This window comes from Gorilla gorilla, chromosome 6 (assembly GCF_029281585.2).
Source record: "Gorilla gorilla gorilla isolate KB3781 chromosome 6, NHGRI_mGorGor1-v2.1_pri, whole genome shotgun sequence".
Classification (NCBI taxonomy): domain Eukaryota; kingdom Metazoa; phylum Chordata; class Mammalia; order Primates; family Hominidae; genus Gorilla; species Gorilla gorilla.
In genome coordinates this window covers 73,192,168-73,213,072 of record NC_073230.2, presented here as the reverse complement: position 1 = coordinate 73,213,072, position 20,905 = coordinate 73,192,168, and the positions used below count along the sequence as shown (strand labels likewise).

General features: G+C 44.3%; 1 long non-coding RNA gene and 1 pseudogene across 1 annotated transcript; both read right to left on the bottom strand.

The window, feature by feature from the left end:
* Positions 1–20,905, bottom strand: part of LOC129523894 (putative uncharacterized protein FLJ44672) — a 29,508-nt pseudogene that overhangs the window by 3,731 nt on the left and 4,872 nt on the right.
* LOC129523649 (uncharacterized) lies at positions 2,475–19,693 on the bottom strand. The gene is made up of 6 exons (XR_008667209.2): positions 19,317–19,693; positions 19,060–19,183; positions 15,564–15,628; positions 15,148–15,290; positions 3,878–4,000; positions 2,475–3,125 (listed from the first exon to the last, which is right to left on the bottom strand). It is a non-coding gene; the product is annotated as an uncharacterized lncRNA (long non-coding RNA).

Sequence of the window (20,905 nt, the reverse complement as noted above, 5' to 3'; positions counted from 1 at the left end):
ATTGGGAGGCAGAAGGTGGGCCTGGAAAGCTTGACTTGAGGCATTTTGGGGCCTACAAAGGCCAGTAGGAGCTGGGCAGGAGCTGAGCCAAAAGAGGTTGTTCTGAGGCAGGAGTTGGACCTCCACACACAGTCAGAAGAAAGAGCACAGCCTGTAGAGGCCACCTGGGGGCAGCAGCTGGGCCTAGAGATGCCAACGAAAGGCAGGAGCTAGGCCTTGAGAGGCGGACTTGTGGACATTTTTGGCCCTGGATTTTGTGGCCTGGACTTGCGGACATTTGAGCCTCCTGCAAAGAGGCAGGAGCTGGGACTAAAGAGGCCATTGTAAGGCAGGAGCTGGGCCTGTACAGGCTGCCGGGAGTCAGAAGATGGGCCTCAAGAGGCCACTGTAAAACAGGAGCTGGGTCTTGGAAGGTGGCCATGAGGCAAAAGCTGGCCCTTGGGAGGCCAATGAGTGGCAGGAGCTGGGCCTGGTGAGATCGACTTGAGAAAGTTCAGGGCCTGGAGAAAAGGCTGGGAGGCAGGAGCTGGGTCTAAAGAGGCCATTGTAACGATGGAGCTGTGCCTGTGGAGGCTGTTGTGAGGCAGTAGCCTCATCTGCGGAGACTGTCGTGAGGTATGGTATGGGCCTAAATAGGCCATTGTGAGTCTTGAGCTTGGTCTGTAGAGGCTGAGTGGAGAAAGTTCTGGGCCTGAAGAGGCTGCTGGGAGGCAGGAGCTGGGCCAAAAGAGTCAAGCACATTACATTTATTAGGTACTTTATTTCCCCTATTATGTTGTAAGATATAATGAAATTATAGAGTTCACCATAATGTAGAATCAGTGGCCGTGTTAAGCCTGTTTTCCTGCGACTAGATGGTCCCATCCTCTCAGCATGTTGGGAAAAAGCGACAGATCATAAGGCATTAGATTCTCATAGGGACAGCGCAACCTAGATCCCTCACATGCACGGTTCACAAATAGGGTGTGAGCTCCTATGAGAATCTAATGCTGCTGCTGATCTGAGAGGAGGAGGAGCTCAGGCAGGAATGTGAGCAAAGGGGAGTGGCTGTACATACAGATGAAGCTTCCCTCACTCGACACCACTCACCTCCTGCTGTGTGGATCCTTACATCTCCATGGCTCAGGGGTTGAGGACCCCTGCTCAAGTGCATCCAAAAGGACCCTTCCCACAGCAGTCTTCATAGTGGTCAAGTGCAGCAACCACTTAACTCCCAAGGCATGTGCCTCAGCTGGCATTTCATCACAATCAACAGTAAGTGGTAGCTTGAGTCATTGTGAGGTCACTTCCTGGAAATCACCAGCATTCCATTTCCCATTGGCAAGGAGCTCAGCACTGCCCCTTGGATAACCAAACCTATGCCCAAATCCCATTTGTGTGGGTTTATCTCCTGGGACCCTTCCTAGCATATTAGTCAGAGTCCAATCATGAGACATAAACCACTCAAAGGCTTAAAGTGGTAAAATTTAATACAGAGAATTATTCATTATAACAGGGGAACAGCATAATGAGAGACTGGCTAGCACAAAGTAAAGAGAACTCCAGAAAATAAAAGACTAGCACAGGCCAGACATCATGGCTCATGCCTGAAATTCCAGCAATTTCAGAAGCCAACGCAGGAGGATTGCTTGAGGCCAGGAGCTAGAGACTGGCCTGGACAGCACAGCAAGACCCTGTCTCTAACCAAAAAAAGAAAAAAATTAGCTGGGAGTGCTGGTGCACATTTGCAGTCCTAGCTACTCGGGAAGCTGACATGGGAGGGTAGTTTGAGCATGGGAGGTCAAGGCTGCAGTGAGTCATGATTATGCCATTACAGTCATCAAGCCTGGGTGACAGAGCAAGACCCTGTCTCAAAGAACAAAACAACAACAACCATTTACAGACAGAAAAGAAATAGAGCTAATAAGCTAAGGAAAGATGTTAAAATGTGACAAAGTAACATGAGGTCTTTTATCTATTTAAAATAAAGAAAAAAACTTATTAAACTATAATACCCTGTGCTGGCAGACGTGCAGTGAAATGGACACTTTCTTATACTATGAGGGGTGTTTAAGTAGTACATAGCCTTCCAGGGTAAAGCTTGGCATTTTTTTAAAATAATAGAGACAGGGTCTCACCTTACTGCCTCCTCCAACTCTTGGCCTCAAGCAATCGTCCTGTCTTAGCCTCCAAAGGGCTGGGATTATAGCTGGGAGGCACCCAAAACCTTGTCAGTTTACATCAAGGGCAATGAGAATGTCCATTCACCATTACTCACAGTAATCTTACTTCTGGAAATACCTTGGGGAGACAATTCAATCTAAACAAAAGGTCAACTGTACAAACACAGTGAAAATCTAGGAGTAATTGAAGACAGAGTAGTTAAATGGAATAAACAGTTATAAGAAATTAAACTATGATATGTATAGGCACCTGGTAAAAGGTCACTTCATGTTAGCTGCTACTTTTTTGAGACAGGGTGTTACTCTGTCACCCAGACTGGAGTGCAGAGGCCTGATCATGACTCACTGCAGTCTCAGCTTCCCTGGGCTCAAGTGATCTTCCCACCTCAGCCTCCCAAGTAGCTGGGACTACAGGAACACATCACCACACTAGGCTAATTCATGTTTTTTTCTGTAGAGATGGTGACTCCCTTTCTTTCCGAGACCTGTCTCAAACTCTTGACCTCAAGCCATCCTCCTGCCTCAGCCTCCCAAAGTATTGCGATTAATGGTGTGAGCCACCACACTTGGCCAGTTGCTACTTTTATCAATATTATTATTCCACTCTATTAAAAATTATTTGTCATTACACATTATTATTTTAAAGACTATGGAACAATATATGTCCCACAGCACAACTGCAAAACCACATACAGTTGTCCCTTGGTATACAGAGAGAATTAGTTCCAGCCACCTATCTCTGCATATACCAAAATCTATGCATACTCACGTTTCGCAGTCATCCCTCTGGAACCCACATATAGAAAAAGTCCAAATATGAGTTGGGCATAGAGGCAAGCACCTATAGTCTCAGCAACTTGGGAGGCTGACGTGGGAGGATTGCTTGAGCCTGGGAGGTTGAGACTGCAGACAGCTGTGATAGCACCACCACACTCCAGCCTGGACAACCGAGCAAGACCTTGTCTTGGGGAAAAAACAAAAACAAAAAAAACAAAAAACAAAAAACAGGTTAGAAATTCTAATGAGATCTGTTGGGTAAAATTCCAAGTAAGCAAAAAATAAATGAAGCAAATTGTGATAAATCAGTACAACGGACTTTTTGGAGTCTCTGACAGTAAAGGTAAGAAAAATGCAAAACACACAGATAGATGGTAAAAAAAAGAAATTAAGGAAGCATTGTGTATGTTTAATAAGAAGACACTGGCCATGTTTGTGCAGCAGCAGTATGTCACAATACGATATACCTTGGAGAGCAGTTAACCGATGACAAAGTTGATAAAAATGATCAGAGAAGCAAAATACTGATAGTGATAGTCAAGTAAACCACGAAGAATTTCCATAACCGATGTCAGCAAAGTGGGAATATTGTACAGTGTGTGTTGAAGTTCTTATACAACAGTTTATTTGCCTTTTGTTTTTTTGTAAGGAACATATATACTAAAAGTTCTTCTTGCTGTCAAAAGAATATGTGTGAACAAGTTATTTGAACTTTTCTGTTTTTCTACTTTTCCTGCCATCATCCCACAGCCTTTAGACATTTTTTATTTTTTTAGAAAATTGAACAAGCGCTTGTTGTCGTGGCTCATACCTCTAGGACAGGAGGCAGGGGTAGAAGGGTCACCTGAGGCCAGGAGTTTGACAACAGCCTGGCCAATAAAATGAGACCCCATGTCTACAAAACAATTTAAAAATTAGCCAGGTGTCATCATGTATACCTACAGTCCCAGCTACTCAGGAGGCTGAGGCAGGAGGATCCTTAGCCCAGGAGTTCAAAGCTGCAGCGAGCTGTGATGGCACCACTGTACTCCAGCCTGGGTGACAGGGTGAGACCCCATCTCCTAAAAGAAAAAAGAAAGAAAGAAAATAGATTAAGTAGCAAATTGTATGTGGCTTACTTGGAATATTTCTAAACTAGAAGTTCTCAATCTTTCGGGGTCTAGCATCCTTTTACATTTTTTAACTTTATTGAAGATCTCTTAAGACTTTTTCTTTACATAAATACATTAAAATTAGAAAATGACTAAATTTTAAAAATATCACATATTAATTAAACCATTATATGTTAATATAATACAAGTTTTTAAAAATATTTAATATACATTACATATTAATAATAAAATCATTACGTTAATACTTTTTTTTTTTTTTTTTTGGAGATGGAGTCTCGCTCTTTCGCCCAGGCTGGAGTGAAGTGGCGCGATCTCAGCTCACTGCAACCTCCGCCCCCAGCCTCAAGTGATTCTCCTGCCTCTGCCTCTCAAGTAGCTGGGCAGGTGCCACCATGCCCGGCTAATTTTTGTGGGTTTTTTTTAGTAGAAATGGGGTTTCACCATGTTGGCCATGCTGGTCTCGAACTCTTGACCTCAGGTGATCCATCCCCTTGGGTCTCCCAAAGTGCCGGGATTACAGGCATGAGCCACTGCAACCACCCCAATTAATACATTTTTAAAAACACTGATTAGTCAGGCAACAACACTGGGGAGGGGTCTCCTCATTCCCGGAGACAAACCCCACTGCACAGCTCCAGGGTTGCAAGGGCTGCAGAGACAAAAGGCTCTAACTTGAAATTTCATTATTTTATTTGTATTTCTATTTGTACCGTGAGACAGGTCGTGCTCTGTCGCCTAGACTGGAGTGCAGTTGTGTACTTAGAGCTCACTGCAGCCACAATCTCCTGGGCTCAAGCCTTCTTTCTGTCTCAGCTCCCCAGTAGCTGATACTACAGTTGAGTGCCACCATAACTGGCTATTTTAAAAATTTTTTGTAGAGTGAGGGGTCTTGCTATATTGCCCAAGCTGACCTCAAACTTCTGACCTCAAGAGATCTGCCCACCTCAGCCTCCTGAGTAGCTGGGACTACAAGTATACATCACCATGCCTACCTACATTTATTTTATTAAATTTTGAAAAACATTTTTGTAGAGAGGAGGTTGCCCACACTGGTCTTGAACTCCTGTCCTTAAAAGATACTCCCATCTCTGCTTCCCAAACAGCTGGGACTACAGGCATGAGCCACTGCACTGAAAATGAAGAGATTTCTTTAATCTAGCATCCCATACTTGGTAGGATTGAGAAAGGCAATAGTGTTTTTTTAAAATTACTTAATAATTCAGTGATAATCAAACTCAACCTTGACCCCTGCCTTCTCTCACACCCCACATCCAGTCTGTCAGGAAATCCTGTTGACTGTCTTCACCACGTACTGGACTCCCACCCAGCAACTCTCTGGCCTCCTCCCCTATTTCTCTCCTCTGACCATCTCTCACCACCACGACCCTGGTCAAGACCACTAACATCTCCCGCCTGGATGTTGCCACAGCTTCGCCCCCATGTTTCTACCCAAATCTTCCCACAGCCTTTCTAAAATGAGCAGAGAGAGAATGCTTTCAAATCAGGAGACAGATCATGTCACCTCTCTGCTCAGAACCCTCCCACAGTTCCCATCGCAGTCAGAGTAAAAGCCAAAGCCCAAGACCCAGCAATAACCTCCCAGGGCTTATGCGATATGTACTGATCCCTTCCCCTAATTCCATCTTTCTGCTCCACTGGCCTCCTTCCAGAGCCTCAGACACATCTCAGACACTTTATCCTGTTTTTCTGCCTATAATCCTCTTCCCTCAGCACCTTGGCCAACTCCTTCCCCTCCTTCAAGTCTTTGCTCAATTTTCACTTAGGAGGACACCCCTGACCATTCTATTTACCATTGCCATCTGTCCCCATGCCCACCATGCTCATGTCTTCTTTCTCTTTTTTCTTTTTCTGTTTCTTCTCTCTTTCGGTCTCTCTTTCACAAGATCTCACTCTGTCACCAAGGCTGGAGTGCAGTGGTGCAATCACAGCTCACTTTAACCTCAAATTCACAGGCTCAAGCAGTCCTCCCACTTCAGCCTCCCTAGTAGCTGGGACTACAGGTATATGCTATCACCCCTGGCTCATTTTTTTTATTATTTTATTTTACTTATTTTATTTTTTTAATATTTTATTATTATACTTTAAGTTTTAGGGTACATGTGCACAATGTGCACGTTAGTTACATATGTATACATGTGCCATACTGGTGTGCTACATCCATTAACTCGTCATTTAGCATTAGGTATATCTCCTAATGCTATCCCTCTACCCACCCCCCACCCCACAGCAGTCCCCAGAGTCTGATGTTCCCCTTCCTGTGTGCATGTGTTCTCATTGTTCAATTCCCACCTATGAGTGAGAATATGCAGTGTTTGGTTTTTTGTCCTTGCAATAGTTTACTGAGAATGATGATTTCCAATTTCATCCATCCACGTCCCTACAAAGGACATGAACTCATCACTTTTTATGGCTGCATAGTATTCCACGGTGTATATGTGCCACATTTTCTTAATCCAGTCTATCATTGTTGGACATTTGGGTTGGTTCCAAGTCTCTGCTATTGTGAATAGTGCCGCAAGAAACATACGTGTGCATGTGTCTTTATAGCAGCATGATTTATAGTCCTTTGGGTATATACCCACTAATGGGATGGCTGGGTCAAATGGTATTTCTAGTTCTAGATCCCTGAGGAATCACCACACTGACTTCCACAATGGTTGAACTAGTTTACAGTCCCACCAACACTGTAAAAGTGTTCCTATTTCTCCACATCCTCTCCAGCACCTGTTGTTTCCTGACTTTTTAATGACTGCCATTCTAACTGGTACAAGATGGTATCTCATTGTGGTTTTGATTTGCATTTCTCTGATGGCCAGTGATGGTGAGCACTTTTTCATGTGTTTTTTTGGCTGCATAAATGTATTCTTTTGAGAAGTGTCTGTTCATGTCCTTTGCCCACTTTTTGATGGGGTTGTTTTTTTCTTGTAAATTTGAGTTCATTGTAGATTCTGGATATTAGCCCTTTGTCAGATGAGTAGGTTACGAAAATTTTCTCCCATTTTCTAGGTTGCCTGTTCACTCTGATGGTAGTTTCTTTTGCTGTGCAGAAGCTCTTTAGTTTAATTAGATCCCATTTGTCAATTTTGGCTTTTGTTGCCATTGCTTTTGGTGTTTTAGACATGAAGTCCTTGCCCATGCCTATGTCCTGAATGGTAATGCCTAGGTTTTCTTCTAGGGTTTTTATGGTTTTAGGTCTAATGTTTAAGTCTTTAATCCATCTTGAACTAATTTGTGTATAAGGTGTAAGGAAGGGATCCAGTTTCAGCTTTCTACATATGGCTAGCCAGTTTTCCCAGCACCATTTATTAAATAGGGAATCCTTTCGCCATTGCTTGTTTTTCTCAGGTTTGTCAAAGATCAGATAGTTGTAGATATGTGGTGTTATTTCTGAGGGCTCTGTTCTGTTCCATTGATCTATCTCTCTGTTTTGGTACCAGTACCATGCTGTTTTGGTTACTGTAGCCTTGCAGTGTAGTTTGAAGTCAGGTAGTGTGATGCCTCCAGCTTTGTTCTTTTGGCTTAGGATTGACTTTGCGATGCAGGCTCTTTTTTGGTTCCATATGAACTTTAAAGTAGTTTTTTCCAATTCTGTGAAGAAAGTCACTGGTAGCTTGACGGGGATGGCATTGAATCTATAAATTACCTTGGGCAGTATGGCCATTTTCATGATATTGATTCTTTCTACCCACGAACATGGAATGTTCTTCCATTTCTTTGTATCCTCTTTTATTTCCTTGAGCAGTGGTTTGTAGTTCTCCTTGAAGAGGTCCTTCACATCCCTTGTAAGTTGGATTCCTAGGTATTTTATTCTCTTTGAAGCAATTGTGAAAGGGAGTTCACTCATGATTTGGCTCTGTTTCTCTGTTATTGGTGTATAAGAATGCTTGTGATTTTTGTACATTGATTTTGTATCCTGAGACTTTGCTGAAGTTGCTTATCAGCTTAAGGAGATTTTGGGCTGAGACAATGGGGTTTTCTAGATATACAATCATGTCATCTGCAAACAGGGACAATTTGACTTCCTCTTTTCCTAATTGAATACCCTTTATTTCCTTCTCCTGCCTAATTGCCCTGGCCAGAACACTATGTTGAATAGGAGTGGTGAGAGAGAGAATCCCTGTCTTGTGCCAGTTTTCAAAGGGAATGCTTCCAGTTTTTGCCCATTCAGTATGGTATTGGCTGTGGGTCTGTCATAGATAGCTCTTACTATTTTGAGATACGTCCCATCAATACCTAATTTATTGAGAGTTTTTAGCATAAAGCGTTGTTGAATTTTGTCAAAGGCCTTTTCTGCATCTATTGAGATAATCATGTGGTTTTTGTCTTTGGTTCTGTTTATATGCTGGATTACATTTATTGATTTGTGTATACTGAACCAGCCTTGCATCCCAGGGATGAAGCCCACTTGATCACGGTGGATAAGCTTTTTGACGTGTTGCTGGATTCAGTCTGCCAGTATTTTCTTGAGGATTTTTGCATCAATGTTCATCAAGGATATTGGTCTAAAATTCTCTTTTTTGGTTGTGTCTCTGCCCGGCTTTGGTATCAGGATGATGCTGGCCTCAGAAAATGAGTTAGGGAGGATTCCCTCTTTCTATTGATTTGAATAGTTTCAGAAGGAATGGTACCAGTTCCTCCTTGTACCTCTGGTAGAACTCGGCTGTGAGTCCATCTGGTCCTGGACTCTTTTTGGTTGGTAAGCTATTGATTATTGCCACAATTTCAGATCCTGTTATTGGTCTATTCAGAGATTCAACTTCTTCCTGGTTTCATCTTGGGAGGGTGTATGTGTGGAGGAATTTATCCATTTCTTCTAGATTTTCTAGTTTATTTGCGTAGAGGTGTTTGTAGTATTCTCTGATGGTAGTTTGTATTTCTGTGGGATTGGTGGTGATATCCCCTTTATCATTTTTTATTGCATCTATTTGATTCTTCTCTCTTTTCTTCTTTATTCGTCTTGCTAGCAGTCTATCAATTTTGTTGATCCTTTCAAAAAACCACCTCCTGGATTCATTAATTTTTTGAAGGGTTTTTTGTGTCTCTATTTCCTTCAGTTCTGCTCTGATTTTAGTTATTTCTTGCCTTCTGCTAGCTTTTGAATGTGTTTGCTCTTGCTTTTCTAGTTCTTTTAATTGTGATGTTAGGGTTTCAATTTTGGATCTTTCCTGCTTTCTCTTGTGGGCATTTAGTGCTATAAATTTCCCTCTGCACACTGCTTTGAATGTGTCCCAGAGATTCTGGTATGTTGTGTCTTTGTTCTCGTTGGTTTCAAAGAACATCTTTATTTCTGCCTTCATTTTGTTATGTACCCAGTAGTCATTCAGGAGCAGGTTGTTCAGTTTCCATGTAGTTGAGCGGTTTTGAGTGAGTTTCTTAATCCTGAGTTCTAGTTTGATTGCACTGTGGTCTGAGAGACAGTTCGTTATAATTTCTGTTCTTTTACGTTTGCTGAGGAGAGCTTTACTTCCAACTATGTGGTCAATTTTGGAATAGGTGTGGTGTGGTGCTGAAAAAAATGTATATTCTGTTGATTTGGAGTGGAGAGTTCTGTAGATGTCTATTAGGTCCGCTTGGTGCAGAGCTGAGTTCAATTCCTGGGTATCCTTGTTAACTTTCTGTCTCGTTGATCTTTCTAATGTTGACAGTGGGGTGTTACAATCTACTATTATTGTTGTGTGGGAGTCTAAGTCTCTTTGTAGGTCTCTCAGGACTTGCTTTATGAATCTGGGTGCTCTTGTATTGGGTGCATATACATTTAGGATAGTTAGCTCTTCTCATTGAATTGATGACCTTAACCATTATGTAATGGCCTTCTTTCTCTCTTTTGATCTTTGCTGGTTTAAAGTCTGTTTTATCAGAGACTAGGATTGCAACCCTGCCTTTTTTTTGTTTTCCATTTGCTTGGTAGATCTTCCTCCATCCTTTTATTTTGAGCCTATGTGTGTCTCTGCACGTGAAATGGGTTTCCTGAATACAGCACACTGATGGGTCTTGACTATGCAATTTGCTAGTCTGTCTTTTAATTGGAGCATTTAGTCCATTTACATTTAAAGTTAATATTGTTATGTGTGAATTTGATCCTGTCATTATGATGTTAGCTGGTGATTTTGCTCGTTAGTTGATGCAGTTTCTCCCTAGCCCCGATGGTCTTCACAATTTGGCGTGATTTTGCAGTGGCTGGTACTGGTTGTTCCTTTCCATGTTTAGTGCTTCCTTCAGGAGCTCTTTTAGGGCAGGCCTGGTGGTGACAAAATCTCTCAGCATTTGCTTGTCTGTAAAGGATTTTATTTCTCCTTCACTTATGAAACTTAGTTTGGCTGGATATGAAATTCTGGGTTGAAAATTCTTTTCTTTAAGAATGTTGAATATTGGCCCCCACTCTCTTCTGGCTTGTAGTTTCTGCCGAGAGATCCACTGTTAGTCTGATGGGCTTCCCTTTGTGGGTAACCCGACCTTTCTCTCTAGCTGCCAATAACATTTTTTCCTTCATTTCAACTTTGGTGAATCTGACAATTATGTGTCTTGGAGTTGCTCTTCTCGAGGAGTATCTTTATGGTGTTTTCTGTATTTCCTGAATCTGAATGTTGGCCTGCCTTGCTAGATTGGGGAAGTTCTCCTGGACAATATCCTGCAGAGTGTTTTCCAACTTGGTTCCATTCTCCCCATCACTTTCAGGTACACCAATCAGACGTAGATTTGGTCTTTTCACATAGTCCTATATTTCTTGGAGGCTTTGTTCATTTCTTTTTATTCTTTTTTCTCTAAACTTCCCTTCTCGCTTCATTTCATTCATTTCATCTTCCATCACTGATACCCTTTCTTCCAGTTGATCGCATCGGCTCCTAAGGCTTCTGCATTCTTCACGTAGTTCTCGAGCCTTGGCTTTCAGCTCCATCAGCTCCTTTAAGCACTTCTCTGTATTGGTTATTCTAGTTATACATTCTTCTAAACTTTTTTCAAAGTTTTTAACTTCTTTGCCTTTGGTTTGAATTTCCTCCTGTAGCTCAGAGTAGTTTGATCATCTGAAGCCTTCTTCTCTCGTCAAAGTCATTCTCCATCCAGCTTTGTTCCATTGCTGGTGAGGAACTGCGTTCCTTTGGAGGAGGAGACGTGCTCTGCTTTTTAGAGTTTCCAGTTTTTCTGCTCTGTTTTTTCCCCATCTTTGTGGTTTTATCTACTTTTGGTCTTTGATGATGGTGATGTACAGATGGGTTTTTGGTGTGGATGTCCTTTCTGTTTGTTAGTTTTCCTTCTAACAGACAGGACCCTCAGCTGCAGGTCTGTTGGAGGTTGCTAGAGGTCCACTCCATACCCTGTTTGCCTGGGTATCAGCAGCGGTGGCTGCAGAACAGCAGATTTTTGTGAACCGCAAATGCTGCTGTCTGATCGTTCCTCTGGAAGTTTTGTCTCAGAGGAGTACCTGGCCGTGTGAGGTGTCAGTCTGCCCCTACTGGGGGGTGCCTCCCAGTTAGGCTGCTCAGGGGTCAGGGGTCTGGGACCCACTTGAGGAGGCAGTCTGCCCGTTCTCAGATCTCCAGCTGCATGCTGGGAGAACCACTGCTCTCTTTAAAGCTGTCAGACAGGGACATTTAAGTCTGCAGAGATTACTGCTGTCTTTTTGTTTGTCTGTGCCCTGCCCCCAGAGGTGGAGCCTACAGAGGCAGGCAGGCCTCCTTGAGCTGTGGTGGGCTCCACCCACTTCCAGCTTCCAGGCTGCTTTGTTTACCTAAGCGAGCCTGGGCAATGGAGGGCGCCCCTCCCCCAGCCTTGCTGCCGCCTTGCAGTTTGATCTCAGACTGCTGTGCTAGCAGTCAGCGACACTCCGTGGGCGTAGGACCCTCCAAGCCAGGTGCAGGATATAATCTCCTGGTGCGCCGTTTTTTAAGCCCATCAGAAAAGCGCAGTATTAGGGTGGGAGTGACCTGATTTTCCAGGTGCCGTCTGTCACCCCTTTCTTTGTCTAGGAAAGGGAACTCCCTGTCCCCTTGTGCTTCCTGAGTGAGGCAATGCCTCGCGCTGCTTTGGCTCGCGCACGGTGCACTGCACCCACTGTCCTGTGCCCACTGTCTGGCATTCCCTAGTGAGATGAACCTGGTACCTCAGATGGAAATGCAGAAATCACCTGTCTTCTGCGTCGCTCATGCTGGGAGATGTAGACCGGAGCTGTTCGTATTCGGCCATCTTGGCTGCCAGACCTATTTTATTTTTTTTTAAATTTTGAGATGGAGTTTTACTCTTCTTGCCCAGGCTGGAGTGCAATGGTGCAATCCCAGCTTACTGCAACTTCCACCTCCTGGATTCAAGTGATTCTCCTGCCTCAGCCTCCCAAGTAGCGGGGATTACAGGTGCTTGCCACCATGCCTGGCTAATTTTTGTATTTCTAGTAGAGACAAAGTTTTGCAATGTTGGCCAGGCTGGTCTCGAACTCCTGACCTCAGGTGACTCACCCACCTCGGCCTCCCAAAGTGCGGAAATTTCAGGCATGAGCCACTGTGCCCAGCCAATTGTTTTATTTTTCATAGAGACAAGGTCTCCCCATGTTGCCCAGGTTGGTCTTGAATTCCTGGCCTCATGTGATCCTCCTGTCTAAATTCCTGAAGTGCTGGGATTGCTGGCATTAGCCACCATGACTGGCTTCATGTTCTTCTTCCTGCTGCAACAGTTTGCAGTTTCTTACATTTAGTGGCTTAAAACACCACAAATCTACCATCTTACAGTTCTGGGGGCCAGAAGCCCAAAATAGGTCTATTAAGGCTAAAGTCAAGGTGTCAGCAGGGCTGCATTCCTTCTGGGGACTCTAAAGTGTTCCCTTAGCTTTTCCCGCTTCTAGAAGCCACTGACATTCCTTGGATCATGGTCCTTGACTCCGTCTTCAAAGCTAGAAGTGAAACATCTTCAAATCTCCCTCTCTGATCTCTGCTTCCATCACCACATCTCCTGCTCCAATTCTAACTGTCCTACCCTCTTTCTTTCATAAAGATCCTTGTGATTGCTGGGCATGGTGGCTCCCACCCATAATCCCAACACTGGGAGATCAAGGCAGGAGAAACACTTGAAGCCCCAAATTTGAAAGCAGCCTGAACAACATAGTGAGATCTCACCTCTAGAAAAAAATTAAAATAAATATTAGCTGGACATGGTGGTGTGCACCTGTAGTCCCAGCTACTTGAGAGGCTGAAGTGAGATGATCAGTTTAGCCCAGGAGTTTGAGATCGGCCTGGGTGACATAACTAAATCTCATCTCTATGAAAATGAGCTGGGTGTGGGTGACATGCATGTGTAGTCCCAGCTACTTGGGAGGCTGAGGGAGAATGGCTTGATCTCAGGAGGTCAGAGCTATAGTGAGCTATGATCACATTACTGCATTCCAGTCTGGATGACACGGGGAGATTCTGTCTCAAAAAAAGAAAATAAATACATATTTAATCTCTGTCCCTGGTTCCTGGCACAGAGCTTCCAAAGCTCTTACAAAGACCTCAGTGATAGACATGATAGGAGCATCTTTTGTTTTTAATATTTAGTCTTGGTCCCAGGTTTCTAACACAAGAGCCTCTAAGAACTTTGGGGGCAATCACATGATTAGAGGCTTGGAACTTTCAGCCTCATGCACTGAACTCCAGGAGGAAGAGGGGCTGAAGATTGACTTAATCACCAACGGCCAAAGATTTTACCAATCATGCTTGCATAATAAAGCCTCCATAAACACCCTGAATGGGGTTTGCAGAGCTTCTGGGGTTGCTGAACACAGGAGATGTTGGCAAGGTGGCATGTTCAACAGAGGACATCGGAGCTCTGTGCCCCTCCTAACTTACCTTGCCCTGGGCATCTTTCTTTTCTTTTGAGACAGGGTCTGGCTCTTTTGTCCAGGCTGGAGTGCAGTGGCACAATCTCAGCTCACAGCAACCTAAGCCTCCCCAGTCCCCAGCTCAAGGCATCCTCTCGGCTCACCTTCCCTAGTAGCTGGAATAATAGATGCACAACACTGCACCCGGTTATTTATTTCTATTTTTCTAATTTTTTGTAGAGATGAGTTTTCACCATGTTGCCCAGGCTGATCTTAAACTCCTGAGTTTAAGTAATCCTCCCACCTCAGCCTCCCAAAGTGCTGGAATTACAGACATGAGCCACCGCATCCGGAAAGTACGTCTCTTTCATTGGCTGTTTCTGAGATGTATCCTTTACAATGAACCAGTAATAGGAAATGAACTGGCCAGATATGGTGGCTCACATCTGTAATCCCAGCACTTTAAGAGGCTGAGGTGGGAGGATCACTTGAGCCCAGGAATTTGTGGCCAGCCTGGGCAACACAACAAGACCCCATCTCTACAAAAAAAAAATAAAAGAAATTAGCCAGATGTGGTGGTGCAAGCATGTAGTCTCAGCTACTACGGAGGCTGAGGTGGGAGGACCACTGGAGACCAGGCAGTTGATGCTGCAATGAGCTATGACTGCACCATTGCGCACCAGCCTGTGCAACAAAATGAGAACCTGTTTCTCAGAAAAAAGAAAATAAACTGTTTTTCTGAGTTCTGTAAACCATTCTAGCAAATCATTAAACCCAAGAAGAGGGTCATTGGAAACCCTGATTTGTAACAGGTTGGACAAAAGTACAGGTGACAACCTAGGACTTGCCGCTGGCATCTGAAGTGAGGACAGTCTTGTGGGACTAAGCCCCTAACCTGTGGAGTCTGTGCTAACCCCACGTAGTGTCAGAATAAAATTGTGGGATACCCAGTTAATATCCAGAACACTGGAAAACTTGGTATACAAACTCCACACACACGTTCAGCCAAAAGTGCGTGAGCAGAGACAAACACAGGCTTTTCTTTGACCTGTCTACCTGCTTAACTGCATAGGAGAGGCAATACGTGGTGCTCATGAACAAAGCAAACATTAAAGTCAGACCAGACCCAACATTTGACTCAGTCTTAATATCCAGGTGAGCTTGGGCAAATCATTCGTTATCCCTAAGTCTTCATCACTTCATTCATAAAATGAGGATAACTGTGGCACCTACCTGTCATTTTGTGAGAATTAATGAGATATTATGCTTGGTGTTATTGTGATCATCATACCTATTCCAAACTATTTGACAAGGACAGGGATGGATGATAACATCAAAAGATTAGAAACTGTAGTGAGGTCTCTCAGGCAAAATTCCATACAAGCAAATTACTGTCGCTACAAAGTATTCCTGCCACACTTAATTCACCACTTCCTGAAAAAAAAAATGTGCCATCTTCATTGTTCAGGTCGTTACAGTGCTGGTTTCCCTGCCTGGGCAGCTCACTCCATCCCACCCCAGCCCATTCCCCTCCACCTCCTCCTTCCCACCCCATTCTCATACAACTCTTCCTCATCTTTCAGGACTTGGCTTCAAAAGTCACCTTAACTGGAAGCTTCTCTCACCCTCCAGAAGAGCTTCCCATTGCACTTGACGCATGAACTATTATTTGATCATTTTTGAGTTATATTCCAAGTCTTTTTGTACCTGAATAACATGTTGCCCAGTCAGTCTCTCTTCCTAGACTCTGAAGTCTTTCATGGTAGATCCAGCTGGAAGTGACAAAAAGACTTCTTTTGAAGTAGTCTTTTGAAATAGAACGGTGACACAGACAGACATAAGTTCTTAAATGTTTTAAATGGTATGTGAAACTTTAAATTCATAGGCTTTTGGGGAACACTTAGGAGGGAAACTTACTGGGAATGTCATAAAGGATGTATTTGTATTTCATTTTATTTTATTTTTTGAGACAGAATCTCATTCTGTCACCTAGGTTGGAGTGCAGTGCTGCAATCAGGACTCACTGCAGCCTTGACCACCTGGGCTCAGGTAATCTCATTTAATTTTTATTTGGTTTAAAAAACTCAGTCTTGGTTGGGCGTGGTGGCTTCTGCCTGTAATCTCAACACTTTGGGAGGCTGAGAGAGGTATATTACTCGAGGCCAGCAGTTTGATATCAGCCTGGAAAACATATTAAGGCCCTGTCTCTACCAAAAAATAACAGAGTGAATGTGTGGAAGACAATTTTTCCAAAGACCTGGGGTGAAGGAAATGATTTCAGGATGATTCAAGTGCATTACATATATTGCGCACTTTATTTCTATTATTATTACATTGTAATATATAATGAAATAATTCTACAACTCACTAAAATGTAGAATCAGTGGGATCGCTGAGCTTGTTTTCCTGCAACTAGACTGTCCATCTGGGGTGATGGGAGACAGTCACCCCAGGCATTAGATCATCAGGCATTAGATTCTCATAAGGAGCACGAAACCTAGATCCCTCACATGCACATAACAGGGTTCGTGCTCCTAGAAGAATCTAATGCTGCTGCTGATGTGACAGGATATCATGCTTAGGTGGTCATGCAAGTGATGGGAGGGCTAGAAATACAGATGAAGTTTTCCCTCACTCGCCTACTGTTCACCTCCGGCTCTGTGGCCCTGTGGTTGGAGACCCCTGCTGAAGTGCATCTGAAAGGATCCATCCCATGCCATTCTTCAGAGTAATCTTTACTGCCACAGTGGTCAAGTGTAGCACTCCTAAGCTCACAGGGCCTATGGCTCAGCTGGCATTTCATCACAATCAACAGTAAGTGGTAGCTTGAGTCATTGTGAGGTCACTTCCTGGAAATGACCAGCATCCCATGTCCCATTGGAAAGGAGCTGAGCACTGCTCCTTGGATAACCAAACCTATGCCCAAATCCCATCTGTGTGCGTCTATCTCCTGGAATCCTTCCTATCATCAATTCTGTATTTGTAGGAGTCCAATCAGGAGACACAAACCACTCAAAAGTTTAAACTAGAATGAGCAAAGTGGCTCACACCTATAATCCCAGCATTTTGGGAGGCCAAGGCGGGTGGATCGCTTTGAGCTCAGGAGTTTGAGACCAGCCTGGGAAACATGGTGAAACCCCATCTCTACAAAAAACACAAAAACTAGCCAGATGTGGTGGCATATATCTGTAATCCCACCTACTCAGGAGGCTGAGGCAGGAGAACTGCTTGAGCCTGGCAGGTGGAGGTTGCAGTGAGCAGAGATTGTGCCACTGCACTCCAGCCTGGGTGATAGCATGAGACCTGGTATTAAAAAAAAAAAAAAAGAATAAAAACAATATATGTAAATTTAATATAAGAAGTATTAATTTTGGCCAGGTGCAGTGGCTCACATCTGTAATCCCAGCACTTTGGGAGGTAGAGGCAGGTGGATCACCTGAGGTCAGGAGTTTGAGACCAACCTGACCAACATGGAGAAACCCCGTTTCTACTAAAAATATAAAATTAGCCAGGCATGATGGCACATACCTGTAAATCCCAGCTACTTGGGAGGCTGAGGCAGGAAAATCGCTTGAACCCGGCAGGTGGATGTTGCGGTGAGCCAAGATCGCGCCATTGCACTTCAGCCTGGGCAACAAGAGCTACACTCCATCTCAAAACAAAAAATATTAATTTTGACAGAGGATCAGTATAAGGAGGGACACACTAGCACAAATTAAAGACAACTCTACAGAATACAGAACTAGCAGAGGCCAGGCATGGTGACTCAAGCCTGTAATCCCAGCAATTTGGGAAGCCTAGGCAGGAGGATCACTTGAGGCCAGGAGTTGGAGACCAGTCTGACAAACATAATGAGACCCTGTGTCTACCAAGAAAAGAGAAAAATTAGCCAGGTGTGGTAGTGGTACACACCTGTAGTTCCAGCTACTTGGGAGTCTAGGGTGGGAGGGTCCCTTGAGCCTGCGAAGTCTAGGCTACAGTGAGCCAAGATCCTGCCACTGCACTCCAGCCTGGACGACAGAGACCCTGTCTTAGAAAGAAAATAAAAGAAAAGAAAGTGCTAATCCCCCTATGGGAATCTCCTCTTCTCCGGCCCTCTCTGGAACCTCACTTGTCAGTTCTTCCTCCCACTTCCCTGTATCTTTAACCTATCCCCCTCTTTTAGCTCCTTCCCACCATCAACTAAATTACTCAAACTTCTTCTATTTTAAAAACCTCTCCCTAAACTCAGTGCGTCCCCTGCTTTAGGTCTCCAGCACACCCACTGAGCCATCTGCTCCCCATGGTGCCTTCTCCACACAGCAGCCTGAGCCATGTCTCTAATCCATTAATCTCATCACATTACTCCCCCATTTACATCACTTCTCCTTGTCTTGGGGATTAAGTCCAAACTCCTTAAAAGCCCCTGCTCTGCCCTGCCTTGCAAAGCAGCCTCACTGCTTGCCCCTCTCCATTTTACCTGCTGTGGAGTCCAACTGAGCCTCATCTGCCCCCTGAATCAGGAATTAGATTCTCATAAGGAGCTGAATCCTGAATCCACACTCTTTCCCCTCTGGGAGTCTCTGAAGTAGGTGATGCCCTCTGCTTAAAGAGTACACTTCCCCTTAAACCTCTACTCTCTTCCTGGCTAGCTTTGGCTCCTGTCACTTGTCCGCTTTGGCATCACCTCCTCCTGGAAGCCTTCCTTGACTCTCCAGATTCTCAGGAGCACGGGAGGTGAAATGCTCCTCCCATGAATGGATGGAGATTAGTGAGTATGTATTATTCATGCTTAATTCACCAGGGCTTAGCTGAGTACCTGGCACAAAAAAGTTACTGTGGTGGCCAAAGTAATGACCCCCCCACCCCACCAATTGCTCATGTCCTATGTTACACTGCACAAATACATAGGAAGGGGGAATTAAGAGTGCAGATGAAATTAATGTTGCTAATCAGCTGACCTTAAAATAATATTATCCTGCAGTATCTAGAAGGGCCCATGTAATTACAAGTGTTCTTTAAATGTGGAAGAGGGAGGCAGAAAGTTAAGAACCAGAGATGGTGGGCACAATGGCTTATCCCTGTAATACCAATACTTTGGGAGGCCAAGCCAGGAAATTCCCTTGCGTGCAGAAGTTCAAGGCCAGCCCTGGCAACATAGCGAGAGGCCCCATCTCTACTGAAAAAAAAAAAAATAATAATCACTGTGTGCCATGGTGCTTACCTGTAGTCCCAGCTACTGGGAAGGTTGAAGTGGTAGGATCGCTTGACCCTGGGAGTTTGAGGCTACAGTGAGCCGTGATAGGACCACTGAACGCCAGCCTGAGTGACACAGCAAGGTCCTGTTTCTAAAGAAAAAAAAGGACATTGGAATCAGGGTCCCCTCCATCCTAAGGTGCCTACAATGCATCTCTCTCTACAAACAAGTAAACAACATCCTCCAACTCCTCACAGAGTGGAGCAGCAGAAAAACTCCCTCACCTCATTTCTGTGCAGTTTGGGAGGCCTGGACAGCCCAATAACCAGCTCCTTGCTGATGAAGCAATCGGGAAATGGCTCGAGTTGAGCTAAGGAGAATTTGGATCCTTCTTTTGGTTCTCAATAGGCAGGGTAGGGGTCAGGCATGGTGGCTCATACGTGTAATCCTTGCACTTTGGGAGGCCAAGGTGAGAGGATCGCTTGAGGTCAGGAGCTCAAGATCAGTCTGGGCAACATAGCGAGACCCGGGTGGCATGAACCTGTGGTCCCCACTACTTGGTAGGATGAGGTGGGATGACTGATCACTGGATCCCAGCAGTTTCAGACTGCAGTGAGCCACGATCACACCACTGCACTCCAGCCTGTGTGACAGAAACAGTTTCTGAAAAAGTAAACAAAAAAAAAAAAAAAAGAGAGAGACTATAAGGCAGGCACCACCACACCACCACATCTGGCTAATTTTTAAATATTCTGCAGAGATGAGGTCTTGCTAGGTTGCCAAGGCTGGTCTAAAACTCCTGGCATCAGGCTGGGCATGAGGGCTCATGCCTGTAATCCCAGCACTTTGGGAGGCCAAGGCAGGCAGATCACCTGAGGTCAGGAGTTAGAAACCAGCCTGACCAACATGGTGAAACTCCATCTGTACTAAAAGTACAAAAATTAGCTGGGCAGTAGTGGCATGTGCCTGTAATCTCAGCTACTTAGGAGGCTGAGGCAGAAGAATCACTTGAATCTGGGAGGTGGAGGCTACAGTGAGCCGAGGTCGCACCACCGCACTCCACCCTGGGCGACAGTGAGACTCTGTCTCAAAAAAAGAAAAATACAAACAAACAAACAAAAAAAACAAAAACAAAAACAAAACCCCCAGCATCAAGAGATCTTCCTATCTCACCCTCCCAATGCCCTGGGATTATAATTTTTGTTTAGAATAATTGAAGACACTTGTTCTTACACTGCTTTAAGATATAAAGAAAAAAAAAAAAGATAATAACAAATGTTGGTGAAGGCCGGGCACAGTGGCTCAGCCTGTAATTCCAGAACTTTGGGAGGCTGAGGTGGGCAGATCACTTGAGGCCAGGAGTACGAGACCAGCCTAATCAACATAGTCAAACCCCATTACTACAAAAAAATATAAAAATTAGCCAGGCATGGTGGCATGCACCTATAATTCCCAGCTACTCAGGAGGCTGACATGAGGGAATCACTTGTGCCTGGGAGGTCGAGGCTATAGTGAACTGTGATGGCATTACTGTGCTGCAGCCTGAGAGACAGAGCAAGCCCCTGTCTAGAAAAAAAAAAATGTCAGTGAAGATGTGGAGGAATTGGAACCCACATACATTACTGGTGGGAACATAAAATCATGTAACCACTTTGCTTGGGTATTTCTTTTCTTGTCATTTTAACTGGATTTTTAAAAAAATCAAGACAGGGTCTCACTATCTTGCCCAGGCTTGTCTTGAACTCATGGGCTCAAGCCATCCTCACAACTGAGCCTCCTGAGTAGCTAGGATTACAGCTGTGAGCCATTGCACCCAATTGGTGTAGCCACTTTAGAAAACAGTCTGGCAGTGTCTCAAAATGCTAAATGTACA